Here is a 22,464-nt window from a genome sequence, read left to right as displayed (position 1 = left end):
TATATATATATATATATATATATATATATATATATATATATACATATTTTTTTTTTCTTTCTTTCTTAAATGTATATTAAAAAAAATCCCCAATGAATATATAAAAAAAAGCCCCAAGGCATATAAGAAATACAACCCCCAAATACACATAAAAAAAATCAGACTTACTGTGTGTATGGTCAGGCCAGGTCCGGTGTCTGCGGGGGACCTGGCAGCTGGCGCTGCAAGTGTGCCCGAAATCTGGCCAGGCCCGGCGGCCGGTCCTGGGCCCCGGCTCTCCCTCAGCTGCAGGCTTCTCCCTCACTCTGTCCCACGCAGAGCTTTCAATGCTGGAACACGACGGGCCTCTCTGATGTCAGCGCCCCAGACGCAAGGTGGGCCTCAGCTTCCATTGTGCGCCGGCATGAGAGGGATGCCTGGTGCGAGCTGACCAGAGGGCCTGGCGTGGAACAGAAAGAGGAGGCCTGCAGCTGGGGAGAGTCGAGGTCCGGTCGCGAGAGGACCGGCAGTCGGGCGCAACTTGCAGCACCTGCCGGACCCCCCACAAACACCGGGCTCGGGACACCTGTCCTGGCTGTCCCCCCCTGTCGGCGACCCTGCCTGCACCTAGCCTCTCTAGGAGGAATCTACCTGCCTGCATGCTGGAAAGCACACATACTGCACTACTCAGCATATAGAGATAGTGACTCTGTCACACATATACTGTACACACATATACATACTGCACTACTCAGCATATAGAGATAGTGACTCTGTCACACATATACACACATATACATACTGCACTACTCAGCATATAGAGATAGTGACTCTGTCACACATATACATACTGCACTACTCAGCATATAGAGATAGTGACTCTGTCACACATATACACACATATACATACTGCACTACTCAGCATATAGAGATAGTGACTCTGTCACACATATACATACTGCACTACTCAGCATATAGAGATAGTGACTCTGTCACACATATACACACATACAGAGGCGGCACATTTTATTTGAGTGCGGCTAGCTCCGCAAGCCGGGGGATGCCCCGGCATGCTAGCCGCACTCCCTCGGCGTGCCGCGCGTCACGCGTCATCGGGTGCCTGCGCCCCCTGCACGCGCGTCCAGGGCTCCCCGAGGGAGCCCTGGTGTCCCGCGATGTGGGGGACGGCGGCAGGGGGTTCCGGGGGACCCGGCGGACCCGGCAGCGGGAGGGAGAAAGCCCCGATCGTAGGGCGCTCCTCCGCGGCTTCGGCGCGCGCCCGGCACCCTCCGGCGCGCGCCAGGTTACTGCTGCGGCCGAGAACGGGCAAATGCTCGAATAAACTCGGCCGCAGCAGTATACATACTGCACTACTCATCATATAGAGATAGCGACTCTGTCACACATATACACACATATACATACTGCACTACTCAGCATATAGAGATAGCGACTCTGTCACACATATACACACATATACATACTGCACTACTCAGCATATAGAGATAGTGACTCTGTCACACATATACACACATATACATACTGCACTACTCAGCATATAGAGATAGTGACTCTGTCACACATATACACACATATACATACTGCAGCCCCACACTGATGAGACCCATTAAGGTCGAAACAGCTGTCTGTGGGTGGGTTTTCTGGCTATGCATCTTAACCCTGGCTGTGCTCAAAGCTGTGACCATGCAGCAAGCTTACGCCTATAGGGAACCATGTTAATGGTTTTGAAGCAAAAGGTGGCACTGTGTGCTCATTTGCATGTCATTTCCCAGAATACCTTGCTGCGGTGGAAGTGCTGGGTGATAATGGTGAAAGGCGGGGTTGCAGACCTATCCAAGACATGCAAATGAGCTTACAGTAATATTTCCATTTGCTACATATACATATATATACACATACACACACACACACACACACACACACACACTTTTGTGAGTCTAATATTGAACTGTTACTCAATAATATTTCCATCCATGTTCCACACTTCTCGTCAAACCTATAGTTAAAAAACCATGAGATATAGAGCACCACTTCGTAAGGCTGTACATACAATTAGTGGTACTCATACCACGGGTTGGGCATCCCTGCTGCAGTCAATTAATAACGAGAGACCTGCAACCAAGATCCGACATCCATGGTGAATAACCCAACTTTACTTTTCATTAACATGCTGAGAAAATAATCTTATGACATTAATAAATGGAGAAGAGTTTTTAGGATAGAGACTAGTTGGTTACTGCAATTACTAGAAGAAGAAACCCTCTAATCCCCCTCAATACAACAATGTGACCCGCGCTGTGGATAAATTAATGACACTAACATTGTGCCTCTCTGGTAAACCCTTGGGGAGCTTAAATTAACATTATTATTCCCCTAAAAAGTACAGTATAATTATACTGCAATGTAGCCATGCATAATAATGACTGCATACATCTTCCCTGTTGGCAGTAAGCCCTGGTAAGTACAGGCCTGCCAACAGTAGTTATGGAGGTTTTCCCTCACACCATGGTGTGGTGCCCTGTGTAAGGAAGGGAGTGGCTGTATGCTCTGAGTCCCTGGATAGTGACATCAGAGATTCGCCTGCCCCCTGAGGTATAAAGGGCACAACACTGTCAGTTAGAGTTGGTGTTAGCCATCAGTTGTGTGAAGCAGCTGGTAAATGTATGCTACGGCATAAGGGATTGGAGGAATACTTTTGTGACCCTAGTGCAGTAACTAGCGGTAGCAGAGTGACCAATCAAGTCTGTCTAAGCCACACTGTGTCCAGGGACCTGGCGCAGTGGTGATCTCCCTAGGAGAAAGGGAATCCCACTTCAATACGGGAGGGCGTACCTGGCAAAGGGACAGCACGGAGAGATGTGCGGCTAGAGCCGGCAGCTGCATGTGGCAGTCTGCTACATCCCAATCTACAATAAAGATACCATGTTCAAAGAAACCCCCACTGTGTGAGTGTGAGATTACTCAACAGTGGCAGTCACCACCGAGAAGGAGTTCCTCACCAGGACCATCTCCCTGCGGAAGCATAGATCCTGATGAGGTGGAGGCGCTGCACGTGAAGTAAGTTGGACTCGTAACCACTACCTCAGATACCTGTCCTGCTGCCATCCTCTATAACACCAAGCGGGAGACTCAGGAGTCCTGTTACTTGCAGGTGCACCACCACACACGACCTTGTAATGGGGACCGGTTAGACCACACGGGCCAATGTGAGATTGGGTGGGTCAGACAAGGGGGGTCCAGCCGTTACAATTGGAGGCGCTGCTGAGATACCTGTTAACAGGACAGGCTTTTGCTAGGCACACACTAGGAAACAGGGAAAGTGTCTGCTGCCACTTTGTGCTGCGTGGGATGGAGCCAGGGGTAGTCGGGGAGCTGCTGGAGCTGCAGGCCGCAAAGACGCCTTGGGATCCGTTAGGGGTTAGTGAGTCTGGAGCAGGGGGCTATTGCTGTTCTAGTCGCCTTGAGGTAGCGCTAGCGGGGGACGCCTGAAGGGGTAAACTAGTAACTTAGGGCAGGAATTCTGGAAGGGTCCGCACTAGGCTAGCCAACAGTAGGTCGACGCCCAAAGTACTGCATGGAAGAGCCAGAGTACTCTAGTCTCCATTCCAGATCACTTACCAAGGAGCACAGACTGGAGGAACGTGTTACAGTAGACACAGAGAGAGTGAGCCTAGCCTGAGGTAGTGCAGACACGAGTCAGATCTACATTAGGTACACAAGGTGGTGCACAAGGCATGTTTGTTGTACGGATGTGGTAGCTGCTCCGCAGAGCGGAGCTCCATGTACAGGAACGCAGTGTTCAACGATAAAGAGAGACCTGTCAAAATGGAGGATCTGCACAGAGCAGAAGGTCTAGAATGGCAGGGAGAGAGAACCGTCCGAATGGAGGATCTGCACAGAGTAGAAGGTCCAGGATGGCGGGGAGAGAGAACCGCAAGAATGGAGGATCTGCATAGAGCAGAAGGTCCAGGATTGCGGTCAGAGGAAGAACACGCATATGAACTGTGCGTGGACGAAGAACAAGCTACAGAAGAGACTTTTGTGAGCTTGTTGTGGAATGGCGTGAAAGCCGTGGCTGCGCCGTGTTTATCATGTTTTTGTTCTCGGAATGATACCCCTGAGAATAATGAGCATGACAGTGTGATCCGATGGGAGGAACGAAATGGACTTTGTTATACCCCAATTAACAAACAGCCAGACGCTACCTCAAATGGGAAAAAGGACAATACTTACCAAGATGGCGGTTCCCGCGTTCCCGGGATTCCGCGTGGGCATGCTGCAGAAAGTCTTGCAACTTTGCAGTTTGCTAATTGCTGGCCAGGATTGGCGCCAACGAGAAAACTCCACCCCGATGGGGAGTTTGGCGCGAAAGCTGGAGCCGCGCCCTCATGGACTATGACTCACTCCGCACCTGTGCTGGGTCAGCCTACGAGACATCCCCCTAGTTTCAACCAGGGGGAGTGGTTTGCAGTTCCACCGGATGTCGACAGAGAAAGTAGGAGGAGGGGTTGCTAAATCAGCCCATGCCCTTCAGTTGCGAAGAGCCATTGACCAGTACAGACCTCTGAGACGAGTGCCTCCGCTGGTGAATATGGCTGAAGCTGCTGATAAAGTGGACCAGAGTCCGTTGATCTCCACTCATCCCTATTCGGCTCCAGGAGGCTTCCTGGTCATCCGTGTGGAGGGTGTGGAGACTGTGGCGTGTCTTTGCCTGCAGTGCAGACTGCCGGGCGGAGCCGTGGGCAGCGAGGCCCGATGCCCCCACTGTGGACTGCAGTACATGTGGCCCATGACCACTTTTGTACCGGTACAAGCGGTGGGAGTAGCAGGAAATGTCCCGATGCCGATCGACGAGCAGCCGGGAGCACTATGGAAAGAGAGTGCAGGTCCCGCGGAGTCGGAGTCAGGTTCGGTGCTCCCGACGGAGAAATCCAGCCATCGGAGAGGTGATCACCGAGGAACCCAGCGCCGGTCTCCTACTGGGATGTCTCAGCCGAATTGCAAGTTAGAATCCTCGGACGAGGAGTGTGCTAGGCTGTCGAATAAGATAGTCATAAAAAGGGACTGCCATACTATTGGTACACCTTGGAGAGATGCCATTCCTCGTGGTGTGGAGACACGGAGTCGAGTGTCTCCAGTACCGCGACCACCCGATCGCCGGAGTCCCACTGCCGTGGTGACCAGTGGATCGGAAGGAGGTCGATCCACCCCGACCCTGCGAGGTAATAAGATGACCCTGTGCCTGTCGCAGACCCAGGGGGTGGAGGAGAAGGAAGAGCGAGTCCAGAGCCAGACTGGATCGCGCAGCAGACGGGCATTGCCGGATGTTCTGGTGGAGGAAGAGATCCCGATTGGGGATCCAACCCAAGATGGCGTCGCAGCACGTGCGTGTGCGGAGGAGAGTCCGGATGAGCAGAGCGGCATCGAGTGGGAGGTGCTAGCGCCTCTGCGGTCGAGCAGCGGAAGACGATCTCCTACTACCAGGGGGAGCGGGCGTTCGAGTTGCAGAACAAGAAGCCCAGCTGCTGGAGTCAAGAAAGGACTTTGTGGCGAAGTTAAGGCAGGTATTGCTGGAGAGCAGGTCGTAACCCTGTCAATGCCTACGGTTCGGTCCCGTCCCCAAACCCCGTCCACACCCAAGGTTAGCCCCAAGGCCCTAACTAAAGCCCCTGTCCCCGTCACTATTTCATTCGGGTCCAGTTCTAGCTTAGGGTTGTTTGGGGAGTCACGGGGTCCTTCCGAGGATCGGACTGGAAGCCTGGACTGGGGAACTTCGGATGATGGGTCGGAGGGAGGAGGGAGGATGTCCCGACAAGTGTCGGTATCCAGTGATTGCCCTAGTGTGCTAAGCATTACCGTTAAAAACACCGCACAGTACAAAGGAGTTGTTGAGCGATCTGAGGGTACGTCCGGGGTATCTTCGGGTGGGCCTGATGAGGAGTCAATAGAGGAGTCTATAGAACCTAGTTCCGAGGAACGGAGAGAGACTAGGTGGTGGGCCCCGTTGTACGAGGGGTATGTAGCCTGGTTCGACCGCACCCGATTTATCCTAGAAAGGGAGGGGGTGGTTGATCACTGGTGGGCTGCCGGTGACTTTGATGACGAGGCATACCTTAGGGCCCTAAGGGTAAGGTGGGATCGCATCCAGGCAGGCCTTATTATCCCAAAGGGACCCGCAGGGCTAGATGATCCGGTAGAGACTGAGGAGCCCCTGTCATGGGTGCTACCCGGGGTGGCTGGCGAAAGTAAGTTGACTAGGGCTTGCCGAGCTGAACGGGCTGTTGCGGCAAAATACAGGAAGTCACATGGGCTTGATTAACCGTATGTCCCAGAACCTCTAATGAGAGAGATAGAGGAGAATAGGGAGAGATGGCTTAAAAACGATATCCAGCACTATATCGTAGAAAAAGGGGGAGCCATTAAAGGCATTCAGGCCGAGCAGAGGGTGTCCCAACTTATGCGGGTCTGGAAGATAGGACGCAGTGTGTACATGCACAGAGTGGTGTATTGCAACGAGCGAGGGATGCCACGGGAATATAGCGTGACTGTGCATGATGCCGCGGGGCGGGAGGTGAAGAAGCCAGATCCTCGACATTATTATTGATTAGCAAAATAGAGTGGTCTGCTGTTTTCTTTAGCGCTCCCTGCTGGTCTGTGAGTGAGATGGGCTTGCATTATTATGTCAATGTGATGATGTTTGCCATGTTATTTGTGTGTTCTTTTGCAGTGTTTCCTGGCGCAAGGTACACCAAATTTAGGTCCCAGCCGGGACGGTGGGTATTAACCAGGGGGAGTATGTAGCCATGCATAATAATGACTGCATACATCTTCCCTGTTGGCAGTAAGCCCTGGTAAGTACAGGCCTGCCAACAGTAGTTATGGAGGTTTTCCCTCACACCCTGGTGTGGTGCCCTGTGTAAGGAAGGGAGTGGCTGTATGCTCTGAGTCCCTGGATAGTGACATCAGAGATGCGCCTGCCCCCTGAGGTATAAAGGGCACAACACTGTCAGTTAGAGTTGGTGTTAGCCATCAGTTGTGTGAAGCAGCTGGTAAATGTATGCTACGGCATAAGGGATTGGAGGAATACTTTTGTGACCCTAGTGCAGTAACTAGCGGTAGCAGAGTGACCAATCAAGTCTGTCTAAGCCACACTGTGTCCAGGGACCTGGCGCAGTGGTGATCTCCCTAGGAGAAAGGGAATCCCACTTCAATACGGGAGGGCGTACCTGGCAAAGGGACAGCACGGAGAGATGTGCGGCTAGAGCCGGCAGCTGCATGTGGCAGTCTGCTACATCCCAATCTACAATAAAGATGCCATGTTCAAAGAAACCCCCACTGTGGGGTGTGAGATTACTCAACAGTGGCAGTCACCACCGAGAAGGAGTTCCTCACCAGGACCATCTCCCTGCGGAAGCATAGATCCTGATGAGGTGGAGGCGCTGCACGTGAAGTAAGTTGGACTCGTAACCACTACCTCAGATACCTGTCCTGCTGCCATCCTCTATAACACCAAGCGGGAGACTCAGGAGTCCTGTTACTTGCAGGTGCACCACCACACACGACCTTGTAATGGGGACCGGTTAGACCACACGGGCCAATGTGAGATTGGGTGGGTCAGACAAGGGGGGTCCAGCCGTTACAGCAATATAAGAAAGTAATGAGTATTCAGGTCAGCTCACAGGTCTTATAGAAGGTAGACTAAAATATAACATTATATTACTTCTCTGAAAACCGGTCAATGACTGCTGACTACCACTGGTAATGCCAAAAGGAGCTATCCATGCAATATCCTACGTGTGTGTTTTTCAATAAATCTAAATCAGTTCTGTAGTATTAGATAATACTTGCTACCTTTTTTATTTTAAAGTTCAACTCCTAATGCCATTTGTAATTAGTTTTAGTTACCTTAGTAATATAAATAATATTGTACTTTGTAGCTGCTGAGTTACACTGACTAAAAGGATTGGTTTGAAATTGAAAGGCAGCCATTTAGTGAACCGTGGGAAGCAAGATTTTGCCGATTGATCACAGGAGAACAAATTGATCGGCAGCTTAAGTAATTAGTTTTCAATAAAAGTAATCAAATTCTGCATAGATTTAAAAAAATAATATATATATATATATATATATATATATATATATATATATATATATATATATATATATATATATATATATATATATATATATATATATATAATTTATTTATTTTTTATGCTGCTTGGATTGCCTCTTTAACCACCTCCACATACAAATACAGGGAGCACTGAAGTAAGGAAGGTATTAACCGTATGAAAATTTGGACGACCCTTTCCGCTCTCTTCAGAAGATACTGTGTACAGTATGTTCAATGGAACTTCAGCCTCAGTAAATACAGCAAGTATGACGTTTGGAAATCTTAGAATCAATGCACACAAACCTAGTAACCTCCCTAATTTTATATGCCCAGACATCTCCTCTTAATTGCAATTGATAATTGCATGCTTTAGTAAAAGGTAAAAATATAGGGTTATAACAAATACCTAGCGTGTATCTGTATACCAAGACAAATCTTTTGATTGTCCACCCAAGATCTGGAGAGACCTGCAAACAAAAGAGCAAAGGATGAAGAGCATAGATTAAAGGAGGGAGTACAGTAGGTCGAGTTGAGTGAGACCCAAGCATCCTTACAGCAATCGGTTGCACACTCCTGTATCATTGTGATGGCATCCAGTAAGCAGAGGCATCAAGCAATGAAGATTTTATAGAAGGGGCCTTTGCCCTATAAATCTTTCAGTGATTGGAGCTATGCGCACAGGACTGTGGTCATTAATGCTTAACTCTAAGGCACATTATTGCAGATTCTGGAATTCCTAATCAGTGCATCAGAATGCAGGCGCTTTGCAGTACCACATGGACAGCTGCGGGGCGGGCATGCCAAAGTAGGGTGGGTATGAAATCTGATGACTTGCACTAAAACTGGAGTCTTTGCACTGGAGTTTTATTTTGTTCAGGGCAAACGGGAGCGGCGAAAAATAAAAGATAGAGGGAGCGTGTGTAAAATATCGAATGGCAGCTCCTCCTGCTGTGCATTAGTAGGAGTATATCCACATGTAATATTACAAAAGAAACAGGATACCGAAACCTCCACTTAACCCTCTTGCTGCCGGAGTCTTGCAATGCATTAATCTAGCAGCCAAGCAGTTCAAAAATAAAATAGTTTGCAAAAGGACTCCTTTTCCCAAGTGTTACTTTTATGTCTGAAGCACTTAGGCCTCGGCCAGGCTCCCTGCTTGCTCGCTGAGGCGCGCTGAGGCTCAGGGAAAGCGGGTGCTTGTCCTGCTCGCCGTAAGGGGGCGGTCCGGGGGCGGGCGCGTCACTGGCCGGGGGCGGGCCAGTAACGTCACGGAGCTGGTTCGCCCTCATTGGGCGAACCGCTCACGTGACCGGCCGGTCGCACCGGCAAGCGGGGAATTTTAAATTCCCCCAAGACCTACGCTTCTGCGCGCTTGCGGAAGCGCAGGTGAGCCCCTACTAAAGCCGCTCTAATTGCGGCTGTAGGGGCTCAGTGCTGAGCGGCAGCGCGTGGATCAGCGCGCTTCCGCCAGCAAGCAGGAAACATGGCCGAGGCCTAAGGCCGCGTCCAAGGTTATTGCGACAGCACCGTGATCAAAATGATGTGCCTCTATAAGGCTGTCCTGAGAGCGCACGACCAGAACCTCTGGCGCTCGTTGCGCGATCAAACAATTTCACATGAGCGGTTCGCCCAATGACGGCGAACCAGCTCCTGTGATATCATCCACAACACGCCCCCTCGTCACGTCCAATTAGAGGGCACAAATCGCTCATGCTACAGGCAAGCGTGAAGCCACTTGCACGGCCGCGCATGCACCCTCCATGGACGCGGCCTTATTTCCACTATAGGTTATTTCTATGATTATGTCATGTGTATTACTGCTGTGAAGCGTGGTGTACATTAATGGCGCAATATAAATAAAGATACACATACATAAAAACTATCCCTCACTGTTTTTGTTGTTGTTGATTTATTTTTTACATTTTTCCATTTCAATTCATCTTATATGCAACAAAATAATTATTTGGAGGTACCCAAATTTTGCTTTCCCAATAATTTATCAGTTACAAAAAATAAATAAAAAAATGTCAAAGTTTCAGAGGTAGTCCTCATATCCAACATTTCACTTTACAATGAATGGCATATACAATCCTTTACAATCCAACCCTATGGGCCGTTTTTCGACGCCTGAATGCGTTATCCAACGCTCACCGCCACTGATTAACATGGGACTCGCTTTACAACGGTTTCACTGTCCAACGCTACTTCCAGAAAGGATTCCGTTAGATAACCGAGGACAGCCTGTAAACCAATTTGGTCTATGTATTAAACTATTTTGCTATGAATTAATTTCAACATCTTCCATTAATAAACCACCATAGCAATGTTAGCAGTATACTTATACACTTTTATGCTACAACCACAGTGGTCACAGCTGCACGCGCGCCAGAGCGCCTGGCGGCGCGTGCACCCGTTTCATCCGTGACCTGTGGACTGCGGCTGCGCTTGCAGGAGATCCAACAGGGGGTGGGGGGGAGGCATGGTGGGGCACGGCCATGATGTCACGTGGCTGGTTCGCCCTCATTGGCTGAACCGCCGCTGCGCCAAAAGACAAAAATCTTGTCTTTTGGCCAAGGCGGTCGCGCATAGCTCCTTGTGCGTGCACGCACACACGCCAACTGGAGCCTGCCCCATAAAGGGCTGTGCTCTGGTGTGTGGCACCAACGCCGTAACGCATGCAGCAGCGGTCACTGGGGACCTGGCCTTAGACTTGATGCATGAGACACAAACCTTAGTAAGATAAGTATTTAAATAACAGAGCAACACCTCGTTGCAGACATTACTGGACAGGATGGTAAACACAAACTATACAGCATTACTACAACTGAGCAATTTACGCGGTTAATCCTCGGAATGTACCAAACCTACTTCTTTTCCTAATGCCCATTGGTATCCAATTGGGCAGTAATCAGAAGGCATGGCGGGTTGTAATTGTTGGTTGTGCAACCATTAGACCCCAGAGCCATGACATTTAGGTGTGCAGGAGTCCTTATCTCGTCAGGCTCAAGATGGCAGCCCCAGCTGTACTACTAATGAAGAACATACTGCCCACCTCTTGCTGGTAATGAGAGCAGCTCCCCGATTTATTTTTAACCTATTTTCTGCGGTCATCCAGAAAATAATTCCATAATCCCCGTGCAAGTCACTGGAAGTTTTACATAATTTCCAGCTCTTACGCTTGGTTAGACGGGTATATGTTGACCATAAGGGAGCATCAGCGGATAAAACACTGAACTACAATCTGTCACATAGGGGTTCAAGACAAATCTATATAGTCTCAGAAAATGGTAGTACACATTAAGATTGCAAGATCTGAAAACTAAACTCAATTTATCCAAATGTTTCACCTCTGTGTTGGAGGGAGTGTCCTAAAATGAAACGTCTATGGTATAAAATATTTCAATTCTTAGAGGAAATATCTGGTTTTCGTATCCCCAGAAACCCCCGGTGTGTGATTTTGGGGGCACCAATTCCCAATCTAAGTAATCTGGAATCCAAATGAATCACACATTTTCAATGCAGCAAGATGCTCCATTGCACGCTTTTGGAAACATAAAAATCCACCTCCCTTCCAATGTGTCTGTAATAAGATATGGGACGTGGCGTACCTCGAAAGACTATCAGCCTATATACACACACACACACACACACACACACACACACACACACACACACACACAATGCCACCAATAGATTTGTAGATACCTGGTTCGCACATTTTAACAAACAAATCAGAGTCTAAAATTTTCATAATAACATGGTAACAATAATAACACGGTATGTCATGTATTTCTCTTAAGCCCGCCGCGTACCCCCCCCCCCCCCTCTATCCTCCCCAATATTGTTTAACCCTCCTTTGATTAATGTGTTAATTGTGATGTGAAACTGTCTGGAAAATGTTAAGCATAAGGGAACACAAAAAAAAGAGAAGAAGATTGCAAGATCTGTGTATCCCGTTTTTTTTGTCTTGCCATATAAAATAATGTATCCACTGTACGTGCTATGACATCTGTAAGATTGTATTTCAAGTTACACGTGTTTCTTTTGTTAAAACCACTTTCAGAGGGGACCACTGAACACAACCTGCTTTTTTTTAGGCGACATGGACATTTGAAGCACAAAATACAATTATAGTGTTATAACACATTAGTAAATATATATATATTTATTTTTTTAATAAGAAATGTGGATGGTTATTTTCTTCTATACAAACAAATAATAACAGGTAACCTCTCTGTAAAGATAACACACAAAAGTTGAAGGAAGAATTATGTTCACACACATCAATGGCTCGGCTACAGTTAGAAGGGCTTCGGAGGGGGGAGGGGGACGTGTTTTGGCTTTGAGAATGGTTTTCCCAGAACTCGATAGGTTTTGGTTTTGTGTGGTTTGAAATATCAGGGGGGGGCGGGAAACAAAACTAATATGCATAAGTAAACATTAGAATGCACATTATAAAGTTTAGGATAAAGCATAAACGCCTAAATACAAAATCAGGAAACTCAATTTTAATGAACATAGCAGAAAGTATGAAGTATTTTAATCAATCTTGCAAACCGAGAGGTTAATGTGAACTTGCAAATTGTCTTAAAAATACAAGAACTGTTTTTTATTACCAGTCATACCACTGACAAGGCCTAGTTTTATGTGTTTTAGGGGACTGAGATGATCACGGGTCAAAACCTGGGTTTCAGGAAATCTGGCATCATAATTATTTTCTGACCGCAGAAATATACGGAATTCCTCTATTTTGTATTTTGAAATTCCTAGAGGGGAGCAACAATTACCAGAGGGTATGACTAAGAAGGTATTCTAAAAAGTTTGTAAGTTTACTAATTGTGAAATATCCTGGGTCCAACAGCGTTTCGCAAGAATAATGAATAGATATACAGTATTTGTCAAAGTTGCAAGTACCCGAATCAATGAATCCAAACACTTCATGGATTAGTAGGAGCAAAGAACAGATATCTGTTTTCTCATGCAGAACTAGAACTTGCATTGGCAAAACGTGGTATCTATGCGTGCATACTAATTATACAAACGCGAAAGTGTAGATGGTGCTTGTCCAAGTATTAGAGAAACAAAGTTATGAAGTCTTTTACATATTGAGGCAAAGTTTAAAAAAAAAAAAAAATTTAACTTTTTTTCCTTCAGTCGTAAAACTGTCATGTGGCTGATTGATGAAAAAGGGTGAGTTGAGGACATAGGAATTCTTATTTTATCCTTTTTATTTGAAGAAATCGTTATCAGTTTATACTGTATGTTCTTGTAATAATCTTTTTCTGTAACCTAAGCACTGTACATTTGTATATTAAATCTAAACTTTCATAAATAATAACTTTGGGCTCTACAAAGTGTGCAACATATCCTTGTTTACATATCCTGTATCATGGGGTCTTCCTGCCAAGAAGTGTAATGAGATAAAGGGTTAAGAATATAGAGATGCAGGGGTTAATAGCTGAAGAAAAAAAGTGTATATATGTGTAGCCCTCTTTCCCCCCCCCCTAAGTGAGATTGGGGTGGGTAGGTGTATCTGACTACTTCTCAGTGTGGTGCTATACCTGTTGGCTCACAGGAGGGCTGAGCTTCCGCCATGGGGAACCTGGGGCATTTATATTAAGGGTACTTACTTCCAACGATGCAGCGCCTCCACCTGCGATGGCTCCCACCCTAGGGGGAGTGGTTCCTCGCAGGACAATACCAATCATCGATACTCACACAGATATATATTAACTAGGGACTTTACTCAACATGCAAGAAACAGATCACAGCAATATCAACATCATAACCTGTGTCCCTCTCTAGAGGAGACACTTACTGCGTCGCGCAGGACGCTTCCCAACACTAGGTGATCCCACCCAGTGTCCCGAGAATCCCCACCCAATGTCCCGCACTCTAATAGAGAACGTGGGTGACTGCGCAGTCACTATGAACTAATAGGCCTGTTGGTGCACATATAATACAGAGGTACCTTCCGAGCACTCCGATGCTCGGGCCTGCAACACTCTTCTCAAAGGGTCAGACGTGCGAAGCCTCCGTCTGATCCTATCCAGGTACTTCTCCAGGAACCCCAACGAGGGTCCCACCGCTTCACGGGAACACAACAGTCTCTCGGTAACACACCGTCTCACGGGAACAGCAACCGCCGCTATCCCTATCTATCCCTAACGTGACAGGAACCCTAACCTAGGGCCTGTCCCTGATGAACCGCAACCTGGGGTGGCTTGGGGAAAACTCCTAGGGCCTGCGGGGTAATAACCTGCCCCACTCCCCTAACTCATCCCAGTCCTGACACTCACTGAACCACTAGCTCCTAACTCACTTATCCTAACGCGCCTGCAGCCGACACACAGCTCTCAGTCATCCGGCAGACAGTAACACACGCTGCACACACACTGCACTCAGTACAGGCAGCGTCACATGCAACACTCAACACAGCAACCTGGAACCCTAACACTAGCACGAGCAGCTACGCACTGCAAACTTCAGAACGCGTACAGCAACTTGCTGCACACTAGCACTATGCCTTCTTGTCAGGCCTCACAGCACTGCCAGCCGTGATCCTGACAAGACAGCACACAGACACGCACTAAGGGCAGCGTCCCTATCTGGGCCGTCCCTCAACACTTACCCACTAACCTGGTGGGGAGTTGGGGCCTTACTTGGGATGTGGGGGACCTTACTCGATGCAGGAGCTGCATATGCTCTCTGCACCCTTCCTTCCCTCACAGCTCCCCAGCTCAAAACTGACAAACGTGCTCAAGCCCAAACAATGTATCCACATTGCCTGCCTGGCCTTCCTAAGCCCTATTGGCTCCCTGGTGTCACATGGGGCATACAGAGGCTCATGGGACATGTAGTCCCAGCTCAGAGCCTTCCCTGGTAGGCTAGGGGTTCGCGGGCTTTTCCTACCCTGCACTGCGCTTGCGCAAGCTTTCCCGGGCTCTCTCTCTTCTCCCTGAGCTGTCCCTATGCTCGCGCGAGCTATCCCTAGCTCTGGGGCTTTCCCTGCGTCTACGCGTCCACTGCGCATGCGCGAGACGGTCCTCAATGGCGGTGCCCTGCTCTGCGACCGCCGGGACCTTAGAGACGCGATCGCGGCCTTAGCAACGGCCCGATCGCGTCCCCGGCAACCGGCCGCAGGCAGGGGAAGCCGCGCTGCTCCCTGCTCCAGCCCCCACCCTTGGAAGCAGCCGTCGGGTCTTTCGGCACCCGCGATCGAGCTGCCCAAGGGGAGGGGGGTCTCAAGGAGCTGCGGGAGCTCCAGGCTACATATGCAACAGTGAACAGGTTAAGCTTAGAGTGTGCAAACTTTTGTTTTTGCGCCCCCTTGCCTGTTTTCCCCACCCCCCTCCCACTCTTTACGTTTTCTACGGCATCGGCGGTGTCATTTGACATCACAACGTCATGTGACGTTGCATTGCCATACCAACAGTTTGCCATTTGACCCCACGGCATCATTTGACTCCATGTTATGACGACGCATCGGCAGAAGTAAAGCAAATAGATGGGTGCCAGGCACTTTTGTAAAACAAAAAAGATGCTTTATTGACAGCCATTTAAAACACTGCACATGTATTGACATATGGTGCATGTAGACAAAACTCATGGCAAACAATAATACAATGGACTTCATCCCCTGGTAGTTCCAAGACTGTGAATCCCAGTCCTATCCAGGGGAGTTGCATGACTCAAGTACCCATTGAGAAGGATGTAGTGGGAACAGATTACAGGGAGGTTTGGATGCAATGAGAACCTACTGGAAGGGCAGGTTCAATGTGAGCAAAGGCTGCAGTATTGACAACCCTATGAGGACAGTGGTGGTCAAGTTACAGTAGGGGCAACACTATGAAACTAGGACAATTGGCATCGCTCTCCCATAAATTTTAGATTCCTGTTCCTTCAACAGGTGCTAGATTAGAAGGGGCACATTACTAACTGAAAAACAACAAATGATGCAAGGACACAATTTAGCACATATTACTAAACATACAAACCTATTTACAGGAGTCACAGTGAGGACCCCAGTCACAACTCAGAGGAGTCTGCTTCTAGAACATAAGGGGTGGATATATATATATATATATATAGATATAGATATATATATATACACACATACATACATACACACACACACAATTATAAAGAAAAAATGAAGAAGGGTATGCACCAAGTACTAGCCCAGTAAGGAAATGAAATATTTTGTAAAGGCATATTAGTATTTCTAAATACTGAGATGAGGTGCCTGTGTGGCTCAACTCCATTTCTCCCCTTCCTCCTCTCACCCCTCCCATCACCTTCCTTTAATTCCTTATGTCCCCAATTCCTTCTGCCTCACTCCTTCTCCAGCTATTTGCTTTCTCTTCATATGTCAACTGACTTCCTCTCTTCCTTTATCTGACTCCATATCTGCCAGCAGGCTATGCGCATTATGATGTCACGTGGCAGATACATAGCCTACCATGTACCACACCCACTGCCTGACTTGCTTGTCAGATGCATTTTAATCACTCATAGAATTAATGCTTTTGAATAACAAATAAAAGAACACTCAGTTTCACACCCTTAAGAACCCATTAATATGCCTGCAAAGTTTGAGGTGTCTTGGTTTCACGGTCTCCGAGCTATGGCCCTGACAGACACACAGACTGTTTTATTATTATAGATAATTGTTATCACTCCAAACTATCTGACTCTTAAAACAATTAACAGCTAGATCAACTCCTCTCAATTCTCTCTAGCGATAGACAAGGATATTTAGACTTTCTCCCTACATGAAAACTCTATTGCACCCTCTATTCTTCTTGCAGATCTCAAAACGGCGTCCTCAATGCCCAAGTTAAACTTCCTTGCGGGGTCGTTAAATGTCAAACTAAAGACGTATGTGCGCAGAGGCTCAAATTTCATATATCCTATTACAATATCACTCCAGGTAACTCCTTTACCAACTGCACCTATAACAACTTTCCCCCTCACTTATGGAATCAAGCAATGCTAAGGCAGAGCAAAGTATCTTACTTCACAGTCGCTAAGAGATGTAGAATTACTCATCTACAATATGGCGAGAAGCAGAAAAATACACAATTAGCAATGTAATAACCTTAGCACGTGTAAATGGAACTCCAGTGAATGTACCGTATGTTACTCGCTTCTCACTATATTGAATAGGGTGCTAGTGTCACATGATCAGCAGTGTGGCTGTTTGGGACACAGTCTTGGTTGATACCAGGTGCAATACAGGTATACATATGGAATTCAAAGCCTTGTGTCAGTACATTATGGAGTTTATTCAATATGCTGTGAAGACGTTTTCCCCCTGCTGGAGAAGAGATAATCTCTGTTCAAATGAATGAAATTAAAAATTGGCCAGCAAAGTGAAGACAACTTCACAGCAAAATATCTATCGCCAGACTTCAAGTTCAGATGCAGGTTATCGCCCCAGATCGGCATTAGCCACCATTCAAGTCAACGACAATTAACCCTGGATCGGGTGTTATACTCTGCACTTGGGTTTGATAAATCTGCCCCTACGTGTCACCTGCTCATCCATGAAACAATACAACATTCTACAATAAAACAAACCTGCCACTGTACATATATACATACACACATATATATATATATATATATATATATATATATATATATATATATATATTATTTTTTAAATCATATAAAAGAGGGAAAGTTCAAAACACTTCTTAGTACCAGATTTCATGGCAGTACAAAGGTTGAACACGATCCACATCATTTTATTGTTGTTTCTGATGCTAAACACTGACACATTAGCATATCTCACTGTACACAAAGCCACCGGAGGGTTCAGCACTAACATGGTTAAATACGGTGATCTGGATGAGAAAATACAGCCAGATAGTAACATGCTGAATGGGATCATATTCTCCTGATGGTAAAGATACGCTTTACATGTCTAAATCCTTCAGAAAACACACCCACCGACTTTGTAATACAGATCATCACCAATGCAACATTGTCAGCCATGTACTGTATACACACAGCTACTAGAAAGCCTCTGTTGTTAATGGAAGGGGTCTTAGCAACAGCTCCAGCCATACCTGCATTTCATCTGTTGTCGCTTAGCAAATGTAATTCTGGATCTTTTCAAGGCTCATCGGTTTAAATCCTGCAGTTCATTACGTGGATGTGGTGTTCAGCTAGATTTGCAAAGCCACACGCAGCCTGCTAAAAAGAAATCATTTCATCTGGTGTATGCCCAAGCTAAAAACAGGCACCCTCTCCCTCTCTCAGTTCCTCCTATTCCTCTGACTACTTTCTGACCATAAAGGTAACTGGAAGGGTTTAGGTTTTCTGTCCAATCACAGAGCAGGGGCGGGATCCAAAGAATGAACCTGAAACTCTGATGTCACAGTGGAAACATTTCAACCTGAGCCAGATATCCTAAACTAGCAAGAGAATGCACACACACACTCAACAATGCCCAGGCTCGGGGCATCAGGGGACGCTTCAGGCTACTGCATCCAAATACAGAAAATGATAGTAGTATTTGGTCACAAAAAAGCAGCAATCCCCTGGTAATTTTTTTTTTGCTCTATAATGGCAGCACTTTGATCTACTATAGAGGTACGCAAAGTTTTTTTTTTGTTGCGCCCCCCCTGTGCCGGCTCCAGAGCTCACGCCCCCCTCCCCGGTGACCTGGCTTCAAATGACGCAGAGGGTCACGTGATGTGACCCCGCAGCATCATTTGACGTGTGTTTTCATGACGGCGCTCACATCACATGACCAGGCTGCGTCACTTGACGCTGCGTTGTCATGGCGACGTGACCAGAAGCCGTCTGAATCCCGGTAAATTGAGGTTGCGGAGACCTCGCACGGTCCCCTGTAGGGTTGCCAGGTGGCTTGTCCAAAATACTGGACACAATGGTAAAAGATGCGACCCCCCCCCCCAAATACATATAACTAATACCCCCACGCCCCTGAATACATATAACAAATACCCTCACGCCCCTGAATACATATAACAAATACCCCCACGCCCCTGAATACATATAACAAATACCCCCACGCCCCTGAATACATATAACAAATACCCCCACGCCCCTGAATACATATAACAAATACCCCCACGCCCCTGAATACATATAACAAATATACCCCCACCCCCCCAACACATATAAAAAATACCCCCACGCCCTCCAAATACATATAACAAATACCCCCACGCCCCCATACATATAAAAAATACCCCCACCACCCAATACATATACAAAATACTCCGACCACCCCAATACATATACAAATACCCCTACTTCCCCAATACATACACAAAATACCCCGACCACCCCAATACATATACAAATACCCCCACCATCCCAATACATATACAAATACCCCCACCATCCCAATACATATACAAAATACCCCGACCATCCCAATACATATACAAAATACCCCGACCACCCCAATACATATACAAATACCCACCACCCCAATACATATACAAAATACCCCTACTTCCCCAATACATACACAAAATACCCCGACCACCCCAATACCTATACATATACAAAATACACCCACCACCCCAATACATATAAAATTCAGACTTACCTTGGGAATGGTGTCATGTCGGGCCCGGCGGCTGCGGAAGGGGGTGCAGTCGATGCGGAGGGGGATGCAGTGGATGCGGAGGGGGAGCTGTGGATGCGGAGGGGGATGCAATGGATGCAGAGGGGGATGCAGTGGATGCGGAGGGAGTGCAGTGGATGCGGAGGGAGGGCTGTGGATGCAGAGGGGGAGCAGTGGATGCGGAGGGGGAGCAGTGGATGCGGAGGGGGAGCTGTGGATGAGGAGGGGGAGCAGTGGATGCGGAGGGGGAGCTGTGGATGCGGAGGGGGAGCAGTGGATGAGGAGGGGGAGCAGTGGATGCGTTGGGGGAGCAGTGGATGCGGAGGGGGAGCAGTGGATGCGTTGGGGGAGCAGTGGATGCGGAGGGGGAGCAGTGGATGCGGAGGGGGAGCAGTGGATGCGGAGGGGGAGCAGTGGATGCGGAGGGGGAGCAGTGGATGCGGAGGGGGAGCAGTGGATGCGGAGGGGGAGCAGTGGATGCGGAGGGGGAGCAGTGGATGCGGAGGGGGAGCAGTGGATGCAGAGGGGGAGCAGTGGATGCGGAGGGGGAGCAGTGGATGAGGAGGGGGAGCAGTGGATGAGGAGGGGGAGCAGTGGATGCGGAGGGGGAGCAGTGGATGCGGAGGGGGAGCAGTGGATGAGGAGGGGGAGCTGTGGATGCGGAGGGGGAGCTGTGGATGAGGAGGGGGAGCAGTGGATGCGGAGGGGGAGCAGTGGATGAGGAGGGGGAGCAGTGGATGCGGAGGGGGAGCAGTGGATGAGGAGGGGGAGCAGTGGATGCGGAGGGGGAGCAGTGGATGAGGAGGGGGAGCAGTGGATGCAGAGGGGGAGCAGTGGATGCGGAGGGGGAGCAGTGGATGCGGAGGGGGAGCTGTGGATGAGGAGGGGGAGCAGTGGATGCGGAGGGGGAGCAGTGGATGCGGAGGGGGAGCTGTGGATGCGGAGGGGGAGCAGTGGATGCGGAGGGGGAGCAGTGGATGCGGAGGGGGAGCAGTGGATGCGGAGGGGGAGCAGTGGATGCAGAGGGGGAGCAGTGGATGCGGAGGGGGAGCAGTGGATGAGGAGGGGGAGCAGTGGATGAGGAGGGGGAGCAGTGGATGAGGAGGGGGAGCTGTGGATGCGGAGGGGGAGCAGTGGATGCGGAGGGGGAGCAGTGGATGCGGAGGGGGAGCAGTGGATGAGGAGGGGGAGCAGTGGATGAGGAGGGGGAGCAGTGGATGCAGAGGGGGAGCAGTGGATGCGGAGGGGGAGCAGTGGATGAGGAGGGGGAGCAGTGGATGAGGAGGGGGAGCAGTGGATGAGGAGGGGGAGCTGTGGATGCGGAGGGGGAGCAGTGGATGCGGAGGGGGAGCAGTGGATGCGGAGGGGGAGCAGTGGATGAGGAGGGGGAGCAGTGGATGCGGAGGGGGAGCAGTGGATGAGGAGGGGGAGCAGTGGATGCGGAGGGGGAGCAGTGGATGCGGAGGGGGAGCAGTGGATGCGGAGGGGGAGCAGTGGATGCGGAGGGGGAGCAGTGGATGAGGAGGGGGAGCAGTGGATGCGGAGGGGGAGCAGTGGATGCGGAGGGGGGAGCAGTGGATGAGGAGGGGGAGCAGTGGATGCGGAGGGGGAGCAGTGGATGCGGAGGGGGAGCAGTGGATGCGGAGGGGGAGCTGTGGATGCGGAGGGGGAGCAGTGGATGCGGAGGGGGAGCTGTGGATGAGGAGGGGGAGCAGTGGATGAGGAGGGGGAGCAGTGGATGCGGAGGGGGAGCAGTGGATGCGGAGGGGGAGCTGTGGATGAGGAGGGGGAGCTGTGGATGAGGAGGGGGAGCTGTGGATGCGGAGGGGGAGCTGTGGATGCGGAGGGGAGCAGTGGATGCGGAGGGGGAGCAGTGGATGCGGAGGGGGAGCAGTGGATGCGGAGGGGGAGCAGTGGATGAGGAGGGGGAGCAGTGGATGAGGAGGGGGAGCTGTGGATGAGGAGGGGGAGCTGTGGATGCGGAGGGGGAGCAGTGGATGCGGAGGGGGAGCAGTGGATGCGGAGGGGGAGCAGTGGATGAGGAGGGGGAGCAGTGGATGAGGAGGGGGAGCAGTGGATGCGGAGGGGGAGCAGTGGATGCGGAGGGGGAGCAGTGGATGAGGAGGGGGAGCAGTGGATGCGGAGGGGGAGCAGTGGATGCGGAGGGGGAGCAGTGGATGCGGAGGGGGAGCAGTGGATGCGGAGGGGGAGCTGTGGATGCGGAGGGGGAGCAGTGGATGAGGAGGGGGAGCTGTGGATGCGGAGGGGGAGCAGTGGATGAGGAGGGGGAGCTGTGGATGAGGAGGGGGAGCTGTGGATGAGGAGGGGGAGCAGTGGATGAGGAGGGGGAGCTGTGGATGCGGAGGGGGAGCAGTGGATGAGGAGGGGGAGCTGTGGATGCGGAGGGGGAGCAGTGGATGCGGAGGGGGAGCAGTGGATGAGGAGGGGGAGCAGTGGATGAGGAGGGGGAGCTGTGGATGAGGAGGGGGGGGCAGTGGATGCGGAGGGGGAGCAGTGGATGCGGAGGGGGAGCAGTGGATGCGGAGGGGGAGCAGTGGATGCGGAGGGGGAGCAGTGGATGAGGAGGGGGAGCAGTGGATGCGGAGGGGGAGCAGTGGATGAGGAGGGGGGGGCAGTGGATGAGGAGGGGGAGCAGTGGATGAGGAGGGGGAGCAGTGGATGAGGAGGGGGGGGCAGTGGATGCGGAGGGGGTGCAGTGGATGCGGAGGGGGAGCAGTGG

The 22,464-nt window shown here is 49.7% G+C and overlaps 1 protein-coding gene across 3 annotated transcripts in view; it reads right to left on the bottom strand.

Annotated features, from left to right (window-relative positions):
* The window catches only part of SHROOM1 (shroom family member 1), a 103,410-nt gene extending 85,006 nt beyond the window's left edge, over positions 1 to 18,404 (bottom strand). For all 3 annotated transcript variants that reach the window (XM_075601096.1, XM_075601097.1, XM_075601095.1), the window contains exon 1: positions 18,193 to 18,404. The gene's annotated coding sequence lies outside the window, so the exon portion shown is untranslated. The remainder of the gene's footprint in view (positions 1 to 18,192) is intronic.
* Positions 18,405 to 22,464: the final 4,060 nt, after the last annotated feature.

This window comes from Ascaphus truei, chromosome 5, assembly GCF_040206685.1.
Source record: "Ascaphus truei isolate aAscTru1 chromosome 5, aAscTru1.hap1, whole genome shotgun sequence".
Taxonomy (NCBI): domain Eukaryota; kingdom Metazoa; phylum Chordata; class Amphibia; order Anura; family Ascaphidae; genus Ascaphus; species Ascaphus truei.
This window is presented reverse-complemented; position numbering and strand designations above follow the sequence as displayed.